The sequence below is a fragment of the Mus caroli genome, unplaced genomic scaffold (assembly GCF_978045245.1).
Source record: "Mus caroli unplaced genomic scaffold, Mus_caroli_1 scaffold_1, whole genome shotgun sequence".
Taxonomy (NCBI): Eukaryota; Metazoa; Chordata; class Mammalia; order Rodentia; family Muridae; genus Mus; species Mus caroli.
In genome coordinates this window covers 138,418,439-138,425,247 of record NW_028227256.1, presented here as the reverse complement: position 1 = coordinate 138,425,247, position 6,809 = coordinate 138,418,439, and the positions used below count along the sequence as shown (strand labels likewise).

Below are 6,809 nucleotides of genomic sequence, written 5' to 3'. Positions count from 1 at the left end.
CTAATTATAGTCATTATAACAATATACTACTATACTATAAATGTAGCCAAAATATAAATATATTTCCAAGTAAGTATCCAATATAATAACATATTAATTTAAATTTTTTGTATTTCATTTTATACATGGCTTATATTCCCCAAAAGTTGAAAGACATAAATATTTGAAACCAACATTTAATATTCTATGAAGTTCAGTATAAAACATAAGCTATAAAATATTTCTAAGCACAGGCTACTTTGAATTCATAATATAATATTTGAAAGCACTTTAAATTTTAGACTATGTATTGAGCATATTCTGTAGAGTAAAATTAGTGAAGAAGCTCTCACTCCTAATTTTAAGCAGGGATTTGCCTCTTTAAATCATGTATGTGATGTAGATTGGCTACTTCATAGTAAAACTAGGTAATAATTTCTACTTCAAAACTATTTTGAATTCATTATTTTGTGAAAATTATATAAATGTTCATAGAAAGTCTCCTTGAATTAAGTTAAATGTGCATTGTACATCAAGTATCTCTAAAACAAATTTAACATGAAAATAGTAGTGGAATGAAGCACAATAATTTTTTTCTAAATATGTTTTGTTACAAAACAGCACTAATATCAGTAAATCAAAGTCTGAATATTGCATATATTAGCATCCTATTATATGTGTAAATAAGCTCATTTATTGTGCCAGGGATATGACTACAAAAATTGCATCTGAATTAGCTTTGCATAATAATACTGAGCATAGTTGTACTCTAACTTAGAAAATGTTGAATAATGCTTCACAATTTTTCTTATAAAAATCAGTGCATTAATTTTGTAGAAATGATAAATATGTGTCTGAAACATATACATGTTATGTTAGAGTTAAACATTAGCTAATCTGCATGATTAAAATTCAAAGCAATATGTGAGTCCTTGAGAATAGCAGCTAGTACTCATTCTACAACCTATTAAGATTATGTATTACTGACATTTGTACAATAATATCTAAGCTTCTCTCAACATAATAAGTAACAAATAAAGTAAAACATATGATGTAATGGTACATAGTTATATGGAAGATTTAATGTTGTATTATCTGAATAAGTACTCAGGATGGTTTAAAGAGATTTGATCTCTATAAAACAGTATCTGATCTAATCACATTTTTAATGTTTTATCTCTACAAATGGAGAGAAATAACCAGCAACTGGTATTGTCCTTCTCTATGTGGCAGAAAATGTATGAATAAGGAAAAAATTGTTTCACTTTGTCAGTTTTTGATGTAGTGCTTAGCAGTAGGTGGCCCTCTGCTGATTCTGCCTGACTGCCTGTAGGAACTGTCCTGCCAGCTCAGAAGAACAGCTCCCAGGGATTCTATAATTGCAGCAGAGTGCAAGATCTCTTCTAAGTGAGATGCTCTAAGGAAAACTTTAGAAGAATTAGATAGTCAGTACTATTTATTATTTGAAAAGAAAAAAGAATCTGAGATAATTACCCAAGGAGATCATTGCTAACATAGTTCTTTCTGGTATACCACATCATCTCCTGTGCATAGACTTAAGCAGATACTTTTAATGCAGGGGCTGTTATAATCTTTACTTTAAACTTGACTTGATTTATATAGAATTCTTCAAGCAAGTTTATGTTTTTATTTTTCCATAGCCGTAAGATCTTTTTGAGTTCTATGGTATTTTCTAATTATCTTTATCCTTTTTTTCCCCGTAAGACTTAACATTTTCTCATCACTCAGACTCGGATGAATTATCCATAAAGAACATAGAATAAGTAAATAATAAAAGCAGTGACTCATGGGTAATTAATAATTATCAGATTTCATTTTAGAGCGATGCTTCCTAATTGAGCTTTATTATATTTATATTATTTTGTCTAATTTAGATATCCTATTTTACTTCTTAAAATTTGAAGTTAAGAAGCTGCTCACACGCAGGCCGGTGGACTCAGTCTCAGGCACCAGCATCATGCCAATGACACTGTGTTACTGGGACATCCATGGACTGGCTCACGCTATTTGGCTGCTCCCGGAATACACAGACTCATGCTATGAGGAGAAGAGATACACCATGAAAGACCCTCCTGACTATGACAGAAGTCAATGGCTGAATGAATTCAAACTGAGCCTGGAATTTCTAAATTTGCCTTACTTAATTGATGGGTCACATAAAATCACCCAGAGCAATGCCATCCTGCGCTATGCTGCCCGAAAGAACAACCTGTGTGGGGAGACAGAAGAGAAGATTCGTGTGGAAATTCTGGAGATTCAGGCTATCGATGTCTCCAGTCAACTGGGTAGAGTCTGTTACAGCCCAGACTTTGAGAAACTGAAGGCACAATACTTGGAGCAGCTCTCCTCACAGTTCCTGGGCAAGCAGACATGGTTTGTTAGTGAAAAGATTACTTTTGTAGATTTCCTTGCTTACAATATCCTGGACCTGCACCTTCTATTCGAACCCACGTGCCTGGATGCCTTCCTAAACCTGAAGGACTTTGTGGCCTGCTTTGAGGAACTGAGGAAGATCTCTGCCTACATGAAGACCAGCCACTTCCTCTGAACACCCCTATAAACAAATGTAGCCACTTGGGGCAATAAATAGGGCCTTGACTGGGCAGGAAGTGGAAACTGGGGATTCTGGGAACAGTTGAACTTTCTGTAGCCCTGGTGGTGCTTTCTGTCATCCCCTTCTTGACTCTAGAGTGTCAAGAGTCCTCTTTTCTTTCACCCAGTTCTTGCATCTTCAAACCCTCTAAAGCCTAGGCTTCTATTTTTCCTTTAGCAAAAATGCCCTTTTAGCATGACTGTGTCCTGCACCCACTTGATGCTCTTACCTGTTAGTTGCTGTGTTGTTGTGAAGAGTTGGGGCTCTTCATTAGCGCTCAGCCTGGGGCTCCCGGTGCTTGTCTGGAGACACCTGGTGTGTGTATTTGCTCCCTGAACAGCTCTTTTGTGTTTCTCCTGTAAAGCCTGAACCACACTGGCTCTGGCTGCCACACTGGCTCTGGCTGCTGCACTGCCCGCTTTTATTGCTATTCCCAATGCCTACCTAGCGACCCAGGCAGAGGCTGAGTTCACAGGGATTTTAGTTGGATAGGCAGGGGTTTGGGCCTACCTGGCCGCACCTGATTGTTTCACAGAAGGCTGCAGAAGGCTCTGTGGAGCTCAAAGGAAGCTTAGATCTCCTTTATGCTAGCAGTACTGAGGTTTGTCATGCAGGTCTTAGCAGTGAGGATCCAGGCTGGTGGGAGTCCGCAGAAGTAAACCAGGATCCTCGCTGCCCACTGTGCTATGGCTGCCTTATATCTACGTGTCTTCAGGATCCTGTCTCTGATGCCTTCAGAGTATTCTGTCTTGGTCACCAGGAATGGGGACCATCTTGGTTAATCCCTTCTCTTTGCGAGCCCCCATGAAATAAATTTCTTCATGCTTTCATAATTTCAGATGCCTTTTCCCACCATTTATATCAGCAAAACTTTGGCTATGTATAGAATTGTAGAATGAAGTTTCTGTTTCGGAAGCCCTCCCTTCCTTTCAGAAATGCAGTGTTTCTGTTGGGAAGAATCCAGTCACTATGACTAGGATTCTTTTGTCCATGTTCGACTTTGATACTTCAGATGGCCACCTTTCTCTTGAGAGGCCCAAGTCAAAGCCTTTGTCAGGATCTGTACCAAGCTTGGTGCTTCTTCACACCCTCTCTGAGCCTCTATGAGCCTCTCCCACTCAGATTTAAAATACAGTTGCTTTGAGTTAACAGTGTTGCCTCCAAGAATCAAAGGACATTGAACAAAAACCACATCAATCATGAACAATCCTCCTTTGAGTTGTTGGCCAGGGTTTTCCAAGAGACTCTGAGAACATTCCAGACTATTGCTACTGGCATTGGTTGCCTCCTCTGAGAAGTGGGAATTAAGCCAATATTGCTGAAGAAACTGTGGACTTCAGACAGGGCACAGAGGCTCCTAAGCTGGATCTGACTTGAAACCATTCTCCTTGAGGACTGACTTTCATGGAGTCAATGGAGGGACGCAACCAGTAATCCTTCTCAACTATCATGCCTATGAACCACAACAATGTTATAATAATAATAATAATAATAATAATAACAATAATAATAACACCTTACTTTGAAGGTGACTTAAGACCTGCTGAACAAGAAGAGAAACCTGCCTGGAATAGGGCACCTAGCCACCTGCCCAGGGCTAGTAAAGCCATGGATCTTAGAGAACATACAGCTGCCACTTTTCTAAACCAGCATAATCCTTAAATACATTCTAACTACTTGTCCTTATAGCTACAGATAAGTGTAGCCCTCACTCCTCATCAAGAAACATCTCTTTGTAATAGAATACAGGAAACCATAGCCAGTCAAAATGCATAGCTGTGGAACCTAATCCCAGCTGATAGCATCTACAGCTCAAGTCCTACCTAATGCTCAGGAATCACTCCAGAAGACTGGGTGGGAAGATGTAAGAACCAGAGGAACAAGGAGTTTTCTGTGAGTCCGTGTCTGTAGGAATGTCAGAAGTCTCATGAAGGCTCACCACTATGGCTGTCTAAACATGAACTGAACAAGGACAACACCAACAGAGACATAAAGTGGGCGGTGCGAAAGCTCATGAGGCCTCAACTATTAACATGAAGACTAAACAGGTCGTATTTGTGTATTTGGAATATATATATATATATATATATATATATATATATATATGCAACATAGAATTTATATGTACAACAATTAATGAAAAAAGAGGTATATGGATGGGTCTGGAGGGAGGAAAGGGAAGGAGAAAATGATGCATTTATATTATAATCTGAAAAATAAAAATTAATAAAAAAATTAAAAAATATATTTAAAGTTAAGGCAGCATTGGTAGGCTAGTAAGGTAAGGTCCATTATCAGAATTTGAACTTGAAATATCTAATTACATGATTCATATCCTAATTGCATGAAACAAATTATCCAAATAACATAAAATTTAATGTCTATCAGTAAGCAGTAAGAGACTCATATGTCCACATACACTTTAAGCTATATTACATTAAATATGAATGTCAAAGGTCATTGAATTCCTAAGGTATTCTTTAACTAAGTTGGATGACTGGTACCATTTCATGGAATGAGCACTGACTGTAAGAGTGGAGACAGGAAGCTGATCACCAGTGTGCCTGTATCCCCTCCTCTCTGCTCTGGACTGTGGATATGACCCGCTGCTTTACTTCCTGTGGTTTTGACTTCCCTACTAAGAAGTTTTCTTTGACACTAGGCCAGATCAGGTCAGGTACAAAGTAAACACATGCCGGTTTATTGGATGCTGCTCCCAAGACAGGTTCACAGGTCCCAAAGAATGGGTCCAGGGAAATTGAGTGCCTTTTCTATGTCCCTGACAAGGGGAAATGTATTACTCAAGATCCAGGATTATGCCAAAATTGTCAGAATCTAGCCCTGAATGGGCACTTGAGTGGGCTACTGGGTTGCATCAGCTGCCAGAAACATGGAACTAAGCATTTGGAACTACTCCTTTGTTCAGAGTTTTCCAGTAAGTGAGGTTTGGGAGAAGGATGGCTGGGAGGTTTTCCAGCTTGTGTAAGGATGAGGACCTGGATCCAACCAAATACCTAAAAAGGTGGCCTAGAACTTGGAATTGTGAGTTAAATGAACTCTTTCTTGCCTCAGTGACATTTGCTAAGAGTATTTTATCCTAGTAACATGAAAGGAAACAAAGACAGCAGCATAAAAGGCTATTTAGTTTTTCCGAGTCATATGTATTCATTTTATTAAGGGAAGAAATGAGATAGCTCATCAGTCTATAATATTAAGAATAAAATTATACATATCACACTTTCTAGTGGTTTAAATGTATCTTATGCAGCTAAAATAAAAGCATCTCCAAATAATTTGATGTGAATTTCTTGCAAAGTGAAAGTAGAAAATAAACATATTTTAAGTGCTACATAGTAATTTGAAAATCTGCTAAATTGAAAAATCATACAGATCCATGTCAGAGGATACTGTACTGAACTTTGTTGTAAACCCAGTTTTCCTGCTTCCTATGGACATATTTAGCACTTTTTCCTAGCTTATCCATATTCTTCTGTTTCAGATCCGGAGAAGTTTTTTTATTTTTTTTTTTTTGTTTTTTTTGTTTTTTTTTTTTACTTGGGGCCTACAGTAGTCCCATTGATCAGAAACAGGGACAGGTAAGTGGTACTATCCTTCCTATATTCCATTATGATTCCTTCATTCTTTTTTTTTTTTTTTTTTAGATTTATTTATTATATGTAAGTACACTGTAGCTGTCTTCAGACACTCCAGAAGAGGGCGCCAGATCTCGTTGTGGATGGTTGTGAGCCACCATGTGGTTGCTGGGATTTGAACTCTGGACCTTTGGAAGAGCAGTCGGGTGCTCTTACCCACTGAGCCATCTCACCAGCCAATTCCTTCATTCTTACTCTCAGTCCTGTATCTTACAAGTACTCCACTGCCATATCAAATCCATTCATTAGAAATTAAAATTCTTCTTTCACAGTCAGAGTCCTCTTAGCCATTTCATCCCTGTCTTTCCAGATTATTCTTTACCTTACTGAAACTTACACCATAACTCTAACAACCCCCTCTCACTGTACATAAAATCCTAGTAGCTCATTCCTGAAGCCCCTCTCAACCTTTTCTTCTATTCCAACTCTATTCTGCTCTGCCACTTACTGTTCTAAGAACACCCTCAGAAGCACTTTCTTCCCAGTAACACATAGCCACCATAGTTTCCTAAGATCCAAAGATGGTGTTCAAAACAAACAAACAAACAAACAAACAAAAACTG

The 6,809-nt window shown here is 38.0% G+C and overlaps 1 pseudogene; it reads left to right on the top strand.

Annotated features, from left to right (window-relative positions):
* Positions 1 to 1,957: 1,957 nt before the first annotated feature.
* LOC110302042 (glutathione S-transferase Mu 4 pseudogene) lies at positions 1,958 to 2,590 on the top strand (annotated as a pseudogene).
* The last annotated feature ends 4,219 nt before the right edge of the window (positions 2,591 to 6,809 follow it).